At 36.7% G+C, this 22,139-nt stretch overlaps 1 protein-coding gene across 7 annotated transcripts in view; it reads right to left on the reverse strand.

Moving 5' to 3' along the window:
• Positions 1-22,139, reverse strand: part of TBX18 (T-box transcription factor 18) — a 312,102-nt gene that overhangs the window by 143,155 nt on the left and 146,808 nt on the right. The window contains exon 10 of one of the 7 annotated variants that reach the window (XR_004741912.3): positions 11,858-15,340. The exons of 5 other annotated variants lie outside the window; for them this stretch is intronic. The gene's annotated coding sequence lies outside the window, so the exon portion shown is untranslated. Of the gene's footprint in view, positions 1-11,857; positions 15,341-22,139 lie in introns of those variants that run through there. One more of the 7 variants, XM_035296255.3, reaches the window with a different exon arrangement.

A 22,139-nucleotide genomic window follows, 5' to 3' on the forward strand; every position in this document is an offset into this window, starting at 1 on the left:
GCCATTGCACTCCAGCATAAGAGCAAGTCTGTCTCAAAAATAAGCAAAAAACTTTTACATTAAAAACTTTCTTCAGTTGTCAGAGTTGAATCACTGAAGATGTTAAGAATCTGATAAACCACATAGCATTTAAATAAAATATTATGAATAAAAAAGGTAGGACTGTGCATTGGACTGGCTACTTATGACTGCAATGTAGAACATGAAAAATAAAAAGACAAGCTTGGTGATTGAATTTACAGTTTAAATAACAAATAGAAAAAATAGACAATTTCTATAAATGATGTGAAAGAATTCTTATTTCCTGGAGCTGCATGGGTAAGATTTCTAAAAACAAAGGCCTTCTACCAGAGGTGGCCAAATCACAACAGTGAATGAATTTACAATCTTCCTATGCCTCTTACGTTAAAGTTACAGCACTGTTCCAGATAAAGTGAAACCCTGAGGACTGGTTTTGGGACATTTGAGTAGATACTGGTGAAGCTGTGGAATTTTAATCACTGAATCATGTATCTAACTGGTGTCCCTTGTTACTAGGAGCTGTCTTTACTCCCCTGAGGTTCTACTCTCACCTAAGAGTATCAACAACACCCACTAGACCAATTTTTTTTGCAAGGGAAAGTGGATTATCCTTAAGAACTCATATCAACTTATCCTGCTTTCAGTCCCAGTCTCTAACACATGTATTGGTTGGTTGACTGAAACCTATAACCAATGATTGCCTATATTAAATAAATAATGGGTGAGATACTATAACTTCCTTAACAAACTATAAAGGAAGAAAACCACAGATAGCTTAAAGAGGCAAAACAGCTCTATATAATATTCTTGTTGCAAAGCGCTAGAAACAGTATGCATATATTAGATGTGACCAGGTCACCCCTGTTTAACTCTGTTTTCTAGCAGCTCTAGTAGCCATTCCTTCCACCCAAACTTTGAAAAGTACATTAGGAAAAGGAGCATCAGCATCCTTGAAAGGCCCTGTAGTTATGCTTCTCTGCAGGTTATGGATAAGAGTACTAGGTGCTGATACTGAAAAAGTCTCCCTGAATGATTTGGGGATAACTGGATCTTTTCTTCAATGATGTCAGCAGCAATTAACTGCCAGAAACAAGGTGTGTGTGGTTACTCTAATGGGTACTAGGGCTGGAAAAACAATTAGAATAGTGTGATTCACACAGAGCTTTAGTAGTAGTTAATTGGTCATGGTGTCCCTTTGATTGAAATAGATGGGCAGCTTGTACAAGTCTTACCGGATATTAATAAGTGGTAAAGACTCTTAAGTCTGGTAAATAGAAACCTGTTCTGTATCACCATAGTGGAAAACCATGATCTAACTCAATTCTCAGGCCTGACCCAGTTCACAGAGCCAGAGCATTTTGGTTGAAGAAGAGGCAATGGTCTGCTTCAGGAAGAATTCAGTTACATTTCCAAAAATTTATACCATAACTCTTCCTTTTAGCCTTTCCCAAAGTGAGCTGTATCTATTTACCAAGGTTACTTGTCTTTGGAAAAATGTACATGTTCAGACTTTAAGTGAATACTGGATACTGGCTCCGAACTGTTAACACTTAGGGGTCACAAATCACATGGTGGTCCAATGGTCAAAAGGGGAAGTAACAAATGAATTTTTGGCCTGGGTCCCTGGCCAGAGGTACCAAATCCACACCAAGGTTGTTTCCTACATGCCTGAATGCATAACTGGAGTAGACATACCCAGCTACTGGCTATGTCCTCTTTCAGAGGACATTGTTATCTTATTCTATAACAGTTCTGTGTTTTCAGACAATAACAATAAATGCAGAACAATTTTCATTTTTAAAATTATGCTGGAAAGAATGTATTTTGAAATAAAAAGCACAAATAACTTTTATACGAGAAAAATAGCCCAAGTACATGGATTCTTGATAGCTGTAGGAGTGGTTTATTGCAAATGTATTTTGGCAACATGGAAATTCTTATGAGAAAACAGAATATACATTCTTCTCAGCACCATACTGCACCTGTTCTATAATTGACCACATAATTGGAAGTAAGGCACTCCTCAACAAATGCAAAAGAATGGAAATCATAACAGTCTCTCAGACCACAATGCAATCAAATTAGAACTCAGGATTAAGAAACTCACTCAAAATCGTACAACTACATGGAAACTAAACAACCTGCTCCTGAATAACTACTGGATTAATAATGACGTGAAGGCAGAAATAGATGTTCTTTGAAACCAATGAGAACAAACACACAACATATCAGAATCTCTGGGACACATTTAAAACAATGTGTAGAGGGAAATTCATAATGCAAATGCCCAAAAAAGAAAGCAAGAAGAATCTAAAATTGACACCCTAACATTAAATTTAAAAATGTAGAGAAGCAAGAACAAACAAATTCAAAAGCCAGCCAGAAGACAAGAAATAACTCAGATCTGAGCAGAACTGAAGGAAATAGAGACACACAAAAAAATCCTTAAAAAAAATCAATAAATCCAGTAGCTGTTTTTTTTAAAAATCAACAAAATAGATAGACCAATAGCCAGACTAATAAAGAAGAAAAGAGAGAAAAATCAAATAGATGCAAATAAAAAAAATTGTAAAGGCGATATCACCACCGATCCCATAGATACACAAACTACCATCAGAGAATACTATAAACACCTCTATGCAAATAAAACAGAAAATCTAGAGGAAATGGATAAATTCCTGGATACTTACACCCTCCCACTACTAAACCAGGAAGAAGCTGAATCCCTAATAGACCAATAAGAAGGTCTGAAGCTGAGGCAGTAATTTGTAGCCTTCCAACCAAAAAAAGTCCAGAACCAGATGGGTTCACAGCCGAGTTCTACCAGAGGTACAAAGAGGAGCTGGTTCCATTCCTTCTGAAACTATTCCAAACAATACACAAAGAAGGAATCCTCCCTAACTCATTTTATGAGGCCAACATCATCCTGATACAAAAACCTGGCAAAGACACAACAAAAAAAGAAAATTTCAAGCCAATATCCCTGATGAACGTCAATGCAAAAATCTTCAATAAAATACTGGCAAACCAAATCCAACAGCACATCAAGAAGCATATCCATCACGATCAAGTTGGCTTCATCTCTGGGATACAAGGCTGGTTCAACATAAGAAAATTCACAAATATAATCCAGCACATAAATAGAACCAAAGACAAAAATTACATGATTATCTCAATAGATACAGGGAAGACCTTTGACAAAAATCAACAGTCCTTCATGCTAAAAACTCTCAATAAACTAGATGTTGATGGAACATATCTCCAAATAATAAGCATTATTTATGAGAAACCCATAGTCAATATCATACTGAATGGACAAAAACTGAAAGTATTCCCTTTGAAAACCGGCACAAGACAAGGATGCCCTCTCTCACCACTCCTATTCAACAAAGTCCTGGAAATTCTGGCCAGAGCAATCAGGCAAAAGAAAGAAATAAAGGGTATTCAAATATGTAAACAGGAAGTCAAATTGTCTCTGTTTACAGACGATATAATTGTATATTTAGAAGACCCCATCATCTCAGCCCAAAATCTCCTTCAGCTGATAAGTAACTTCAGCAAAGTCTCAGGATACAAAATCAATGTGCAAAAATCACAAGCATTCCTGTACACCAATAACAAACAAACAGAGCCGAATCATGAGTTAACTCACATTCACAATTGCTACAAAGAGAATTAAGTACCTAAGAATACAACTTACAATGAATGTGAAGGACGTCTTCAAGGAGAACTACAAACCACTGTTGAAGGAAATAAGAGGACACAGACAAATGGAAAAACATTTCATGCTCATAGTTAGGAAGAAGCAGTACCATAAAAATGGCCATACTGTCCAAAGTAATCTATAGATTCAATGCTATGCCCATCAAGCTACCATTGACTTTTCTCACAGAATTAAAAAAAAAAAAAAACAAAAAAACCTTAAATTTCATATGGAACCAAAAAAGAGCCTGTATAGCAAAGACAATCCTAAGCAAAGAACAAAACAAAAACAAAGCTGGAGGCATCAGGCTACCTTACTTCAAATTATACTAAAACAGGATGGTACTGGTATCAAAACAGACATATAGACCATTAGAATAGAGGCCTCAGAAATAAGGCCACACACCTACAACCATCTGATCTTTGACAAACCTGACAAACACAAGCAATGGGGAAAGTATTTTCTATTGAATAAATGGTGTTGGGAAAACTGGCTAGCCATATGCAAAAAGCTGAAACTGAATCCCTTCCTTATACCTTTTACAAAAATTAACTCAAGATGAATTAAAGATTTAAACATAAGACCTCCAACCACAGAAACCCTAGAAGAAAACCTAGGCAATACCATTCAGGACATAGGAATGGGCAAAGACTTCAAGACTAAAACACCAACAGCAATGGCAGCAAAAGCCAAAAATGACAAATTGGATCTCATTAAGCTAAAGAGCTTCTGCACAGCAAAATAAATTATCATCAGTGTGAAAAGGCAATCTACAGAATGGGAGAAAATTTTGTCTACCCATGTGACAAAGGGCTAATATGCAGAATCTACAAACAACTTAAACAAATTTACAGGAAAAAAACAACCCCATCAAAAAGTGGGCAAAGGATATGAACAGACGCTTAGTGAAAGGAGATATTTATGCAGCCAACAAACATATGAAAAGAAGCTCATTATCACTGGTCATGAGAGAAATGCAAATCAAAATCACATTGAGATACCATCTCACGCCAGTTAGAATGGTGATCATTACAAAATCTGGAGACATCTGACAAAGGGCTAATATCCAGAATCTACAAAGAACTTAAATTTACAAGAATAAAGTGAACAACCCCATCAAAAAAATGGGCAAAGGATATGAACAGATACTTTTCAAAAGAAGACATTTATGCAGCCAACAAACATGAAAAAAAGCTCATCATCACTGGTCATTAGAGAAATGCAAATCAAAACCACAATGAGATACCAACTCATGCCAGTTAGAATGGCAATAATTAAAAAGTCAGGAAACAGATGCTGGAGGGGATGTGGAGAAATAGGAATGCTTTTACACTGTTGGTGGGAGTGTAAATTAGTTCAACCATTGTGGAAGACAGTGTGGCGATTCCTCAAGGATCTAAAACTAGAAATACCATTTCACCCAACAATCTCATTGCTGGATATATACCCAAAGGATTATAAATCATTCTATTATAAGGACACATGCACATGTATATTTATTGCAGCACTGTTCACAGTAACAAAGACTTAGAACCAACCCAAATGCCCATGAATGATAGACTGGATAAAGAAAATGTGGCAATATACACCATGGAATATTATGCAGCCATAAAAAAGGATAAGATCATGTTCTTTGCAGGGACATGGATGATGTTGGACACCATCCATTCTCAGCAAACTAACACAAGAACAGAAAACCAAACACTACATGTTCTGACTCAGAAGTAGGAGCTGAACAATGAGAACACATAGACACGGTGAGGTGGATCATCACACACTGAGGTCTGTTGGGGAGTGGGGGGCTAGGGGAGGGATAGCATTAAGAGAAATATCTAACATAGATGACAGGGTGATGGACATAGCCAACCACCATGGCATATATATACCTATGTAAAAAACCTACATGTTCTACACATGAACCACAGAACTTAAAGTACAATAAATCAAGTAGAAGTTGGAAGTTGAAAAAAAAACTGAGCTGTTTAGTAGGTAAAATTATCTTATGTATTTTAATATGTAAGTTATTAAATATGTGAATCCTCTTTAGCAGAAAATGTTAATAGTGTGGATTTGATTCTTTTAAGAATTTTTGTACTTTACAAAGATGCCAGCCTGCTAATAAAACAATTACGTTTCACCAAGCACATTTTAGGGAGTTCCTTCTTATCCAGTTGGAGTTGTATGACCACCAGAAATACTACTAGATTCTTGATGGTGACACTGATGGTTTTATAGCAGGAACTACTTCTTAACTGCACTCTTTAAATTTGTCTTATAGACCTCACTACAGTTGTAGTCTTCATCTTTAGTAAACTCAGAGAAGGTTGTTTATTTGATTTTTTAATTTAAATGCACTTTTCAGTTTTTGTAAGTTTTATATATTTTTTATTGATAGGACCATACCAGTGACATCTAGTTGAATTGTGGGTATCTTTTATAGCTTAGAGATCACAGTCACAACTTCCAAGGGCTTTCTTGGGAGTAGCATCAAAGCGGTGGTGCCCCACAGGTAGGCCCTCTCTTGAATTGGTAGATGCTGATTAAGCACATTCACTACATATCAGAATGAGAACTCTGTCCTCCTGAGAGGTGCATGTTTGGAATCACATGAAGCATTGCATCTGCAGCAGTATAGTTATCTATCAACAGAGCCCATACCACCGGGCCTTCTCACACATTTGTCTTCAACTAGAATCTGAAGGTTTGTTCAAAGTCGTTTTGTAATCATCTAGTCTAATTCAATTGTTTTACATAAAATACAAATGAAACTAACAGAAGAAAGTATCTTGTACACATCACTAGTTATGGACAATGCCAATATTTTCTCCATAAACTCTTGAGACAAGGTCATTGTTCTTACCTAATGAAACTTTGGACAAACTTAAGATGAGTAAAGAGTCGGAAGCCACAAAACAGAGCAAGGCAATCATATAATCCTTCCACATCAGAAAGAGGACACTGTCCCACCACTGCCATATCACCTGACCATAGAGGCTGGTGGAATGGCTTTCTCCCCACACCTTCATCTCTGCTGAGCTCTAGCTCTAATGAACTTGTTTCTCCTAAATGAGACCATCAGAGCTCTTCAATAACACTAGTAACTTCAATGACAAAAATTTCTGATGTCCACATTTATTTACTGCCAAACAGATACTGTTGCTGGGAGCACACAAAATTCAATTTCAAGCAGAAACGTCTAGGATGGAAGTTAGGGGTTAAAAGAAAGAAATAAAAAGAAACATAGTTCTTTCACTTTCCCAGATGGCTGACACCACCAGAGATTACTTCAGGAAAAAAAAAATTTAAATGGTAATAACTTCAATTCTCAAACCCAAAGTTGAGAGAAATCCATTATTAAAGTTACTAAATCAGTAAGAGAGAGGAAGAGATCCTGCATGTAAATGTACAGATTTTGCATTTTTCTGCACACAGAATTCAAAGGATTTCTCTACCTACTCCTTCCATTTTCCTTTACCTCATTCACCATGGGTGTCTTAAAGACAGCAAGGAGACTCGAGGGATGCACAGTTCTATAAGATGTAATTTTGATGTCTTATTTTTAAGAGTTTGAAAGTACATCTTTATGGCTTTTATGCAGCCACAGTAACTTATATGTTTGATTGACATAAACCATGCATTGGCATGAAACATTTCCTCAAACTGTAGAAATGTGGAGATTTTAGTCACCCTGCTCACCACTCCTCCAAGTGACATCCTCTCTGGGCTTCCTGTCCCTCTCCATTTGTTTAGTAATATTGATCAGCTGAAGTTTGCAGAAAGCAGTTCGTGACCCCAGAACAGCTCATCTGGTTGCTAAGATGAACTGAAATAAAGTGCCTATGATTCATGGGTTACACATGCATGTGGAACTCAGAAGGCCCACCATTTTCAGATCATTTTTAAGGTGATCTTTCATACATGAAGGTTTACACTGTCCCAGTTTGATTTTTGATTTGTGTAAGTGAAAGGGGTTGCTTTTTCTCTCTAAGACAGAAGAGGTGTTTTTGTATAGTGGATACACCAAGTTCTGAAGTTTTATAGGGTGACTAATACTCAACAGGGATAAACCAGGCTGTCAGCTTTTCTGAGAGTTTTGGCTAGAACCCCAAATGTTGGCTAAAGGCATCAGGGCAAAGAGCCTCATCTTAGAAATAGACTTTCTATCCAGAAACTATAAATACACATGTATATAGAGTAACATATGTTCACCTCTTCTAAAATATCAAAATCAAAGTAAACTTATATTTATATATTTTTTTATTTTTACTAGAGATAGCTTTATTAGCATTGTCAAACAAACAAAAAAATAAGCATTGACCATTGTTCCTTGAATATTGCTTTAAAGTCCTATAAAAACAAGACTGGCTACCTCATGGAGCAGCCTTCTGTTCAATTGTTAAGGCAGAAAAGAGAAAGTTCTCTGGCATCACATTTTAAATGAATAATTTAGACTTTAATGACCTCTCTGTTGGTAATAAGGGCTTTTTCTGATAATTAAAAAAAAAACTTACCTCAAACACTCTCTTTACATATTATTGAAATATCTCGTATAACTATTTACCAAAAGCAGCCCTAATAGTCTTTCTCTTCAGGTTTTCCTGACCAGATGTCTATTTTCAGTCACTGTATGTAGCCACTAATAACTCTTCCCTTGGGTGACTAAGGAAGCATGGAGGCCTAGGCAATTTATTTTACCTCCCCATTTTCCCACCAGTAGACCAGGAATTATAGCCAATTGTTAATAAGTATTTGTGAAGTGCCCAAAGAGTGAAAGTGGGTACTGCATTGAACCTTTTAGGTCAATTCACTCTGAGAAAATATGTAGTGGTTTAACACAGAAAACCTCAACTTCCCAGTGTCTAGATTCCCAGGACCTCTGACTTCTAAAAAAAAATCATGAACAAACACCTATTTTGATGGCATCCTGAATTTTCAGTAACTGGTAAGTGACAGGAAAGAAAAAGCCAGTCCAGATACACTGTAACGAGTCAGTTACTTGCTTTTAATTAAATGAGCATTATGATTGGCTTGCAAAGGTGATAAAAGACCATTTTTGCACTTCTGTCAGTTTTTTGTTAGTAACTAGCAGGCAGCAGAAGAAGCAAAAAATAGAAAATGCAAAGAGGACAAAGAAAGGAGAAATCTTATTAAATCCCCATTTTGCTAGATAATATTTTGAGATTATTAGTAATTGGATGTTTTCTCCTTGTATTTGTTCCTGTCTCCTTTTACTCACTCACTGGCTTAATCCATTTTGTGTTGCTATAAAAGAATATACAAGCTGGGCAATTTATAAAGAATAAAAGGTTTATTCAGTTCACAATTCTGCTATCTGGAAAAGTACAAAATTGGGCATCTGTTAAGGGCCTCAGGATGCTTCCACTCATAGAAAAAGTGAAGGGGAGCTGGCTGTGCTAAATGGTAAGAGAGGAAGCAAGAGAAAAAGAGGGGAAGTGTCCTGCTCTTTTCAACAACCAGCTCCCATGGAAACTAACAGAGTGAGAACTCGCTTACTCCCTCCATCTCCCAGGGAACACATTAATTTATTCATGAGGGATCCACCTAATAGAGATGTTTGGGTCAACATCAACACACTGGAAACTAATTTTTAACATAAGGTTTGGAGGGAACAAATAGTCAAACTATAGCCCTTGCTCATAAATTTAGCAAATTCAGTGTGTCACTTATTCAGGAAGAGTAGTAAGCAAAGAAAGGCAACAATACTCTAGATTTGTTTCTAAAAAGCTAAACTCATTTTAAAAAATAGTCTTTAAGCTATGATTTCAAAAAAGATTCAGGAGTAAAAGTCTTCCCTCAGACAAAATAGGAATTCAATATTCTAAGCATACACATATGTTGCCTGAATTAGGCAGCAGAGAGAGGTCAGTGGTTCCCAAGCAAGGAGAACAAGGGACCTTGTCCAGGGCAGAAGCCACAAAGAGAAGAAATAGCAATGGGTTGCATGTAAGATGACTGCAGGTACTGAGTCCCTAGCCTTGCCAGAGACGACTGCATCATAAGCTTGGCACAAAAGTAGAGGGCTGCTGTGTTCCAGACAACCAGAGTTGGCTTGTGCATAGAAGATGTCAGACACACCCACGAGATCCTGGAGACTTTAGTGATCTATCCTGCCTTCCCCATTTTCCAGACAATATGCAAGCCTTTGCAGTTCTGGCATGAGTGGGTCCAATAATAACTGGGTTGAAATTCACTACCAGCCAGGCAGTGAGGCCTTGGAGTCAGAAATTAATATGATTTATAGAAAATAAAGTTAAATTGTTACATACATGAATTTAGAGAATAAGATGCAGAACTTCTTCACTCACAACAACCCTATGTAATAGATGATATAATGACAGATCTGGGGTTGAAATACAGGGAAAAGAGTAGCAGAGGCCAGCTGTCTGCTAATTAAAAAAAAAAAAGGAAAAGCAAGCACTTCTTCAAGAAAGGGCAGAAAGTAGAGATAAAGAATTCTAGTGTCTTAAGGGAAAAAATAAACTCTAAAGATTAGGAGAAAAAGTCCCAATTAGTGATCAGAAACTGCTAATGGCATGTGTTAGCCCTTGTAAAGGCAACAACCAAGTAACAGTAGCTCTGTTATGACACAATGACAGTATCATACTGAGAAATTCTGTTAGAATCTGGCTCTGTCAACAAACTGAGGTCAACAGAATCCTGGATACATGCTGACAGAGAACTGCCTACAGGCCAACAGACTTGCTTGTAAACATAGATTATATTTTTGATGATACTGTAATTCAAAGGACATTGATAACAAAAATAAGTGAAAAAACTGATTTTCTAGAGGGCAGACTTTTAAATAGAGGTTACTTCAGCTTTAACTGACAAATTTCATAGCAAGACATTTTTAAAATAGATTAACCACATTTCACTCACCTCAATAAAGAGGAAATTACAATCCTTTATTGTCACAAAAAAAAAGAAGAAAGGAAAAAGGAAGGAAGGAATGGTAAAAACATTTCTCTATCATTAAGTTCCAGAATTTCTTCAGAGGTTCATAACCTTTTAACCCTTTCTTCCCACAGATTACTGATAATCATGGTGATCAGAAAAAAATTAGACTCTATTTAATGAACACTGTTAATATGGTGATAACCCTTATGCATTACTGTGCCTAAGTTGTTAAAATTAACCTTTTGTAAAGAAAATTGACATTATGTATCAAGAGTTTTAAAAAATGCTCACATTTTATTTCTTAAAATCTTTATCATTAATTTGTAGAAAAGATACATTCATGAATATACTAACCACACCACCATTTATAAGTTAAAAATCAGCATTTAAATACTATATATTAAAACCAGAGGGGATTTTTTTTTTTTTTTTTTTTTTTTTGAGACAGAGTCTGACTCTGTTGCCAGGCTGGAGTGCAGTGGTACGATTTCGGCTCACTGCAACCTCCGACTCCCTGATTCAAGTGATTCTCCTGCCCCAGCCTCCCAAGTAGCTGAGATTACAAGCACGCGCCACCACACCCAGCTCATTTTTGTATTTTTAGTAGAGATGGGGTTTCACCATGTTGGTCAGGCTAGGCTTTAACTCCTGACCTCATGATCCACCCACCTCAGCTTCCCAAAATGCTGGGATTACAGGCATGAGCCACCATGACTGGACTCAGAGGGGAATGTTTAAGAAATTCACTGTAGTATTTTGTTATTAATTAAAATTACAGATACAAAGCCCATGTAAAACATGAAAAATTACTGTTCTTAGGAAATATAGTAAAAAATTAATATAAAATTTCATTTTACTCTTTAATTGTAGCTATTTTTTTATATATATGCATATGAGAAAAGACTAGAAAAAACTGGTACTGCAAAATGCTGTGAGTTTTTTAAATGAAGATATTATACAAAATTTTCTTCTTTATTTATTGTTTTCAACTTCATATGTTTTAAGGTGTTCCATCTCCTATATTTCAATTTTGGATGGGAAATAATGTTTAAATCAAACTAAAACTTTAATTTAAAAATAAATTTAATGCTAAGGTAAATTCAGGTAAATACTTATTATATTTTATGATGATTTTTGCTTTCAAATATGTTATATTTACAGAATTTAAGCATTCAGTCTTAAACTATTTAAGAAAACTTGATTATCTATGACTTTCACTTGTTTAACCTAATCAAATTTTTAATAAAAGGCAAAAAAAAGAAAAATCAGAATTCTCTACTAAAACTAATTGCTATAAACTTTAATTGCTATAGACACAGGAGTGCATTTTGCATGTGTGTGCAAATCTAGGACTATTTACATTTATTTTTTTAAGTATTTCCCTCATACACAAATAATTTAAAAGAATATGGAAGCCAGATTTAAACATGTAAATATTATCTGAGTTCTCTATATATAAAATAAAATCCTAATAAGAATTTTTCAGCCAGATTTACCTTAAATAATGAAATTATTGAATACATATGATACCTAAGTTTTAAAGACCTTAAAATTGCTCATTTCTAAAAGTATAATATTGCCATGCCTCAGAGATATCACAGGTTCAGTTCCAAACCACTGCAATAAAGTTAATATCACAATAAAGCAAGGCACAAGAATTTTTTTGTTTCTTATTCCATATAAAACTTAGGTTTACACTATACCATAGTCTAGTAAGAGAGCAACAGCTTATATCTAACAAAATCAATGTACATACCTTAATTTAAAAATATGTTATTGCTAAAAGTGCTAATGATCATCTAAGTCTTTAGTGAATCATAATCTTTTGCTAATGGAGAAGCTTGCCAGAATGGTAATTGCTGAAGGTTGGGGTGGCTGTGGCAATTTCTTAAAATAAGATAACCATGAAGTTTTCGGCATTGATTGACTCTTTCTTTCATGAAAGATTTCTCTGTAGCATATGATATTGTTTGAGAGCATTTCACTCACAATCAAACCTTTCAAGATTGGAGGCAGTCCTCTCAAATTCTGCTGTTGCTTTATCAACTAAGTTTATGCAATATTCTAAATTTGTTGTCATCATTTCAACAATGTTCACAGCATTTTCACCAGGAATAGATTCCATATCAATAAACAACTCCTCATCCATTTGAATTTTATCATGAGATTGCAGCATTTCAGTTACATATTTAGGCTCTATTTCTAATTCTAGTTCTCTTTCTCTTTCCACCCCATCTGCAGTTACTTTCTCCACTAAAGTCTTGAACTTTTCAAAGTCATCCATGAGGTTTGGAATCAGCTTCTTCCAAACTGCTGTTAATGTTGATATTTTTAACTCCTATCATGAACCATGAATGTTCTTAATAGCATCTAGAATGATAAATTCTTTCCAGAAGGTTTTTGATGCATTTTTCCCAGATTCATCAGAGTAATCACTATCTATGGGAGCTACAGAGTTACAAAATTATTTCTTAAATAGTAATACTTGGAAATTAAATTGCTCCTTGATTCATGGGCTGCAGATTGAATATTGTGTTACCAGTGAGGAAAACAACATTAATCTCCTTGTACATCTCCATCAGAGCTATTAGCTGACTCAGAACATGGTCAATGAGCAATAATAGTTTGAAAGGAAGCTTTTTTTTTTCCTTTTCTGAGCAGCAGGTCTCAAAAGTGGGCTTAAAACATTAATTAAACTATGTTGTAAACAGATGTGCTGTTATCCAGGCTTTGATTTCCTATTTAAAGAGTACAAGCAGAGTAGATTTAGCATAATTCTTAAGGGCCTTAGGATTTTTGGAATGGTAAATGAACTTCAGCTTCAAATAAAGTCACCAGCTGCGTTAATCCCTAACAAGGGAGTCAGCCTGTCCTTTGAAACTTTCAGGCCAAGCACTGAAAAGTCCTACATGATATCTTCTTCCAGTAGAATGTTGGTTTTGTTTACATTAAAAATCTCTTGTTTGGTGTAGCCACCTTTATTAATTACCATAGCTAGATCTTCTATATAACTTACTGCAGCTTCTCCATGAGTATTTGCTGCTTCACTCTGTACTATTATATTATGGGGATGGTGTCTTTTCTTAAACCTCATGAACCAGTTTCTGCTAGTTTCCAGTATTTCCTCTGGAGCTTCTTCTACTCTCCCAGGCTCCACAGAATTGGAGAGTTAGGGTATTGCTGTAAATTAGGCTTTGGCTTAAGAGAGTATTGTAGCTGGTATGATCTTCTATCCACACTGATGAAAAACAGGCAAGCCCCAATCTGTGGCTTAGCCTGGGAGGGTACAGAAAAGAATGCGAAGGTGAGCCCTGGTGGTGGTAGACAACGTTTGTAGAAGCAGCAGTGTACCCCAACAGCAGAGGTACTGTTCATTGCAGAGAAGGGCTACCCCAGAAGCAGTGTGCGTAGAGTTCACAGGTTGTTCTGCAGTCATATTTATACCCACTTTTAATTATATGTTAATTAAGGAGAAGATTATGCAGACATTTCTAGAAAAATGATGGTGACTTTTGGGTCCTTGGGTTGTTGCCATGGAAAGTGGTGGTAACTTCCAGGTGTATCACTTCCTTACCAATTTGGGCAATATTATTAATAAAGTAAACTGACAAGGCATACTGTTGAGTGTGTCTTATGGAAAGCTTCTTCTACCTTGTCTTGTTTTAGCTAGTTCTCAGTTTGTTCCAGTGTCCAAGCCCCACCTCCAGAGCTGAGACCTACTTCCTACCTCAAAACCACAAAAACTTTCTCCATATCAGCAATAGACTGTTTTACTTTCTTTTTTTTTTTTTTTTGAGACGGAGTTTCGCTCTTGTTACCCAGGCTGGAGTGCAATGGTGCGATCTCGGCTCACCTATCATTCATGTGTTTATTGGAAGAGCACTTTTAATTTTCTTCAATTACTTTTCCTTTGTATTCATAGCTTGGTTTTTTGGTCAAGAGGGTTAGCTTTTGCTTGTTTCAGTTTTTGAATTGCTCTCTTCTCTAAGTTTAACCATTTCTAGGTTTTGATTTAAAGTGAAATATATGCAACTCTTCTTTGCACTTGAAACTTCCAGGACATTGTAGAGTTATTAATTGGCTTAATTTCAATATTCTTGTATGTCAGGGAATAGAGAGGCATGAAGACGGGGCAAGAGATGGGGAAATGGCCAGTTAGTCAAATAGTTAGAACACACATTTATTTATTGATTAAATTTCACTGTTTTCTTGTGTGTGTGCTTTGTGGTACCACAAAACAATTACAATAGTACAATCAAAGATCATTGATCAAAGTTAACCATAACACATATAATAATGTCTGAAATATTGTAAGAATTATGAAAATGTGACATAGAGACAGGGTAACCATGTGCTATTAGAAAAATTATGCCAATAGTCTTGCTCCACCCATGGTTGCCACAAACCTTCCATTTGTTAAAAATGCAGTATTTGCAAAGTGCAGTAAAGTAAAGCACAACAAAATAATACCTTATTTTATTGCCTGTAAGGAGCTGGCACTCTATTCTCATTTGTATTAAGATTTAAATCACTGATGATACTTAAAGCATTCACTTTCTGAAGGCCTTTGGCATTTTGGCAGTGAAGGAACTCAAACCACAGAAATGAGTCTTTAATAGTACAGTCTCAGCAATCAGGTACTCCAACAATTGGAGAGTTTGAGGGGTGAATGAAGGTTCTTCAGAGTCTTGAAATCGCCTGTTGAAAATAATTTTTTATTTAATTTTTGCATAATGCTGGTCATAGCGATTTGTACTTAGATAGCTATAGTTCACAGATTCACTACACTTTAGGACTAATGTGTCACACATTTGAGTTTGGAGCTTAGGAAAAACTTTTCCTTTCTAATGTTACCAAGACTATAAACCCATCTGCATAGCATTCAAAAGACTATTTATTTTGTAGGTTAGTAACTCATAGACATGATCTCATAATCATCTTTCTGCAGGTCCACTTTCATTACCAATTTGGACAATATTATTAATAAAGTAACCAATTATTCACTTTGAAGATTTTCAGGAGATGCATCTGATAGAGACTACAAAGTGAATGAAAGAGCTGAGAAAGTTTTTCTGACTGGAGAATTAGGAACTCATGTCAATATGTGAACAATAGCTCCATCCTACTCCATCACCCTAGAGTGGCTCCATAATTAGGCAAAGAATACTGCTCATTTAAAAATTTCCCCGAGCTAATCTTATAGTCTGCCTCCCAATCAGGCAAATGCTCTTGAATGTTATCATTTCCATATATAATCCCCATGTTGGTACATATTTAGCTAAACCCAGCCATTCATTCTTTGAGTCCATTATGAAGGAGAAACTTTTTCCCCATTTGAATTATACTGAATCCTCACCCATTAAGAATAACTGTATTCTTAATAATTATTAATAATAATTCCATAAAAATTTCTTAATGAATACACAATATAAAATGGATTATACGCTACAAGAAAACATGTGGAGGACATTAAAAGTATAGTTTTATATGTAATTGAAGTCAAGTTGTCATCAACTTGAAGTAGATGATTGTAAGTACTAGATATTTTATGCAAGCCTGTGGAAACCCCAAAGAAAAAGCCTATAATAGATACTAAAAATATAAAAAGCAAAAAATGAAATAAAATCATTACAAAAATTTATCAAATAACAAAGGAAGGTAGTAAGAAAGCAAGTGGAAATAGTGTCAATAGGAAAACAGAAATTACTTTTAAATTGTAGTAAGTTCTCACCTTTCAATAATTATTTAAATGTAAATAGATTAAACTTCTTAGACAAAAGACTTAGAATGGTTGAATAGATTTTTAAAAATTAGATTTGACGATTTGCTGTTCTCAAGTCTCACTTTAGATTTCACACATATAGATTGAAAATGAAGGGATGGAAAAAGATATTGACACAAATGATAGCCAAAAGAGAGTGAAATGGTTATACTCATAATAGACAAAATAGACTTTAAGTCAACAACTGTCTCTAGAGATGAAGAAGATCATTATATAATGATAAAACTATTGATTCAACAGGAAGATGTAACAAGTAAAAATATATATGCATCTAACCTCAGATCATCTAAATATATAAAACAAATATTGACATATCTGAATGGAGAAAATAAAGCCAATACAAAATAGTGGGAGACTTTAATACCCCACTTTTTTAAAAAACAAGATCTCCCTTTGTCACCTAGGCTTGAGTACAGTGGTGTGAGTACATAGCTCACTGCAGCCTCAATCTCCCAGGCTCAAGTGATATTTTCATTTCAGCCTCTCAAGTAGCTGAGATGACAGTTATGTGCCACCATACCCAGTTAATTTTTGTATTTTTTTTTTTTTTTTTTTTTAGAGATGGCGTTTCAGTGTTGCTAAGGCTGGTCTCGAATTCCTGAGGTCAAATGTTCAACCCACCTTAGTCTCCCAAAGTGCTGGGATTACAGGCATAAGTCACCATGCCTGGTCAATAATCCATTTTCAATAATGGATAAAACATTAAGACAGAAAATTAATAAACAACTCCCTTGAAAACCAATATAAACCAAATGGAACTACAGATATACATATAACATTCCATCCAACAGCAGAATACACATTCTCCTCAGGTGCATACAGGACATTCTCTGGGATAGATCACATATTAGGCCATAAAACCAGTCTTTACAAATTTAAGACAAAAATAATTTCAAGTATATTTTTAGATCACAATGAAATGAAACATGTAATGAATAAGAGTGAGAAAATGGGAAAATTTACAAGTAGGTAGAAATTAAATAGTTAAACTGAATAATTCTTGAAGAATTATGGGTAAAAAACAAAACTGAAGAATAATTTTTTAAATACTGAGACAAATAAAAATGAAAACACAACATAACAAAACTTGTGGGATTTGTTAGAATTGGGATTTGTTACAGAAGAGTCATTAGTTTCCTTCAGGGGTGTCATGTTTCCTTGCGTGGCATATTTAATATGACCCTATATTGATTTCTACATGCCTAGTGGAAAAGCCACCTCTTCCAATTTTGTCGAGTAGGTTTCACAGGGAGAGACTTATTTATGAGTAGTGAGGTGTTGATTTTGTGGGGTGCCCCAATGCCAGCCAAGCAACTGCATGTTCATGCTCCCAACCAGAATAAAAACCCCATTACCCCAACCTCAGCAAGCCAGTCCCTAAGTTGGCCAACCTGCCATGTACATGTACATGCCTTCAACCTGAGAAACAGCCCAGCAAGTTAACCCCTGGCAAAGCCCCATGACCACCACAAACTCACTCAGCCTAGGCCACTGAGAAACTTGCACATGTCACTAGTGTGGATTACAGCTGAAGAAGCTACACACAACTACACTACTGCATCCACCTATAACCACCGGCATTGGTTATAGGTGGATGCAGTAGATAATTATCCACCTATAATCCACACTAGTGACATGTGCAAGTGTCTCAGTGGCCTAAGCTGAGTGAGTTTGTGCTGGTCATGGGGCTTTGCCAGGGGTTAACTTGCTGGGCTGTTTCTCAGGTTGAGGCATGAACATATACATGGCAGGTTGGCCAACTTAGGGACTGGCTTGCTGAGATGGGGTAATAGGGTTTTTATTGTGGTTGGGAGCATGAACATGCAGTTGCTTGGCTGGCATTGTCTGATGAGGGATGTTATGGGGCTCTTGCTGAAGTTTTGAGCAGGGCCATGTAGCCACTGAATCAGCCTAAGGGGTGTATCAGCTGCTTGGAGGCTCAGCAGGTTCTCTTGCTTAGAGGAGGATATGAAGAGGCTTGGCCAGCCTATGCTCATTTGCATAAACAAAAAAATCACCTGAAACTAGAACTTATATATTTAAAAAAGAAGCAGAGCATAAAAGTTTGAAAATATGCAGCCTGACCATGTGGTAGGAAATTGAAAACTATTTTCTGAGGAGGAATTCAAGGCTGCAGAAACTTGCATAAGTAAAGAAAAGCCAAATTTTAACAGCCAAGACAATGGGGAAAATGCCTACAGGGCATTTAAGAGACCCTCATGGCAGCCCCTCCCATCACTAGTCTGGAGGTCTAGGAAGAAAAAATGGTTTTGTGGACCAGGTCCAGGGCCCCATTGCTCTGTGTAGCCTCAAGACACGGTGTGCTCCATCCTAGCCACTCCAGCTCCAGCTGTGGCTGAAAGGAGCCAAAGTACAGCGTGGTCTATTGCTTCAGAGGGTGCAAATCCCAAGCCATAGAGGCTTCCAAGTGGTGTTGGGCCTATGGATACACAGAAGGCAAGAGGAGAGGTTTGGGAGCCTCCACCTAGATTTCAGAGGATGTATGGAAATGTCTGGATGTCCAGTCAGCAGTCAGTTGCAGGGGCAGAGCCCTCATGGAGAACCGCTACTCATGCAATGTGGAGGAGAAATGTGGAGTTGGAGTCCCCACACAGATTTCACACTGGGCCACTACATAATGGAGCTGTGACAAGAGGAACACTGTACTCCAGACCCCAGAAAGATAGATAGCTTGCACTGTATGCCTGGAAAATCTACAGGCACTCCACACCAGCCCATGAAAGCAGCTACAGGGACTATACCCTTCAGAGTCAAAAGGACAGAGCTGCCCAAGGCCTTGGAAGCCCATCCCTTGCATCATTGTGTCCTGGATGTGAGACATGGAGTCAAAGGAGATTATTTTGGAGCAATTTAATGACTGCCCTGCTGTGTTTTAGACTTACATGGGGTCTGTAGTCCCTTTGTTTTGGCCATTTTCTCCCTTTGGGAATAGGAGCATTTACCCGATGCTTGTACCCCCATTGCATCTTGGAAGTAACTAACTTTTTATTTTACAGGCTTATAAGCAAAAGGGATGTGCCTTGTCTCAGATGAGACTTTGGACTTGAACTTTTGAGTTAATGCTGGAATGAGTTAAGCCTTTGGGGGACTGTTGAGAGGCATGATTAGTTTTGAAATATGAGAAGGACATGAGATTTGGGAGTGGCTAGGGGTGGAATGATATAGTTTAGCTCTGTATCCCCACTCAAATCTCATGTTAAATTGTAATTCTCCATGTTGGGGGAGGGACCTGGTGGAAGGTGACTGAATCATGGGGTTGAATTTCTCCCTTGCTGTTCTCCTGAAAGTGAGTGTGTTCTCATGAGATCTGGTTGTTTAAAAGTATGTAGCACTTCCCTCTTCACTTTCTGTCTCTCATGTTCCTCCATGGTAAGGGGCTTTTTTCCCCTTCACTTTCTGCCATGATTTTAATTTTTCTGAGGCCTCCTAGCCATGCTTCCTGTATGGCCTGTGTAACTGTGAGTCATTTAAACCTCTTTTCTTCATAAATTACCCAGTAGTTCTTGACAGTAATGTGAGAATGGACAAATACACCCCCAGAGCAGGGCATGCTCCAGAGTTGCCTTGTCTCAAAATAGTGCCATACTACAGCAGCTTGGCTCACAGCGGGCAGCTGGGGCTGGGAAGTGGACACCTTTTGCTCCAAATCTAGGGCAATGTAGCTGCCTGAATTCCCAGAAGTTGAATTCCTACAAACTGGGCTCAGAGCTTGTAAGGTCTGTGGGATTCTACTCTCTGGGAGAAAAAAACTTTTGTTTTGAAGGAAGATCTTCTGCTTACCTTTTCCCTGGAGTCAGAAGACTCTCTTGACTCCAGGCAGTTCTGCTCTGGGTAGGAGAGACAGGGCTGCAAAGGGTGGGTACCTCCATGCCACCCTCCTGGACTTCCAGTCACCACTGGTGTATCTCCACTCCCCTGCTGCACTCTAGTGCTTTCTCTTTGACATTCCAGTTGAATCTCAGCTATTTGTTCATTGCCTTGGTCTTTTTTTGTGGAATGACAAGAGCCAGGTGTCAGCCATCTTGCTAACATCCAATATTTATCTAACTTTTGAAATTAACTTAACCTTTAGTTCCAAATACATCAAATAAGAAGATTCAACTTACTCTCTATATTTTTTATATTATTTATCATTTTTGGAGTTATGATTATTCTGGTTGTAGCATCTTATGATTCTCTCTCATGGTTGTGTGTCTTTTGTTTGTTTTATTGTTGTTATTTGTGGCAGTCTGGTGTACATCCATGGGGCCCTAGGAATGTTACTAGTTCCAAACAAATTTGTGTTTTAAATTATCTTTGTGGGCTTCCTACATCACTGGAGTAGTATGAATACCAATCTTGAATACACTCAGAGTCATAATTGGGTTTCTAATGGTTTATGTATATATTATTTCTACTTAGGTCTCTAGTAGATCAGAAGTTTCCTGTAGACCCTGAACTAGTGAGTGGTGTTTTCCTAGTCCCTGTTTTTCAGAGAAGAAATCCTTTAAGGCCCTGTCTTTATAGATGAGGCTCTTTTACGTCTTTAAGAAACTGCCTCCAGCCTGGATCCTATATCTAAGTCATACCACCCCATGGGTGACCACTGACTCAGTATCACTTATCACTTCTCTGAGTTCCGGTTCCCAGGTATTTTCAGTTTTGCTCTATAATAAGATTGTCTGTGGTTATATTTTATTCAGTATGTGTAGGTCATTGATAAAATGTCAACTCAGTCTTTTATATTTCACTCTTTTTATTTTATAAATGAGGAAACTGAAACTAAGAGAAAATATGTGACCTGCTTAAACTTACAGACTGTGTCACCTGATGGGGGCTTCCTTACTCCCAAACCAGAGTTGGTACTTTCTTTCTCCATTGTATTACACAGCTTCTCAACATTTTCACTAATGGCCTTCTTCTTTCGATCTCTTTTTCTACTTAAGCTCCCCCAACATGCCATTTCTGATATAAACAGACTACAAAACACAAATCAGAGCAGTCCAGCAAAGGGATCCATAGATATAATCTAGTTTATAGAACTATAATGAAACATCTTTTTAAGTAAAAGATCAGGGAAGTAATATGCTGCACATAAGAAACTGAGTGAAAGGACATCAAATGCTTCACGCAGGACTAAAGAAATGCTTTTTAGCAGTTTAGGCCAAGTGAAAAGGAATTTTTAAGAATCTCAATAAATGAGTGTTTCAATAGATAGAAAGATGGAGATCTTTATCTCAATAGATAGATAAGTATCTGTTAAGTGAAGAGTTTAGTGTTACAGAAAAAAACTAATGAATTTTATGTATTTCAAAGGCAATGGGTCATGATCAACATGTATGTTTAATTAAAAAATTATTACACTTACTTTTGATTAAAAGAATTGAGCTTTATAAAGCAAAAGACTTAATAGACTTAATAAAGAATATTACAATGCACTCCTTTCCAAACCACTAGGATGATACAACACTATTACAGTGTACAAACCTGCCTCAAGCACCCAGCATATGACAATATTTTCACAATATTTCTTCCACAATATTTTCTTCAAGACAATACAGCTTGAAAATTTCCTTCCAGCTATTTCTAGAAAAATGTACATAATATTGCTAATATAATTTTCTGAAAGTTCATAATTAGGCATTTTATGTGCTGATGAGAACACTAGATTTGTGGGAATGAAAATATAGCAATTTGCTAGTTCTGTCCTGGGAC

The sequence above is a fragment of the Callithrix jacchus genome, chromosome 4 (genome assembly GCF_049354715.1).
Source record: "Callithrix jacchus isolate 240 chromosome 4, calJac240_pri, whole genome shotgun sequence".
Taxonomy (NCBI): domain Eukaryota; kingdom Metazoa; phylum Chordata; class Mammalia; order Primates; family Cebidae; genus Callithrix; species Callithrix jacchus.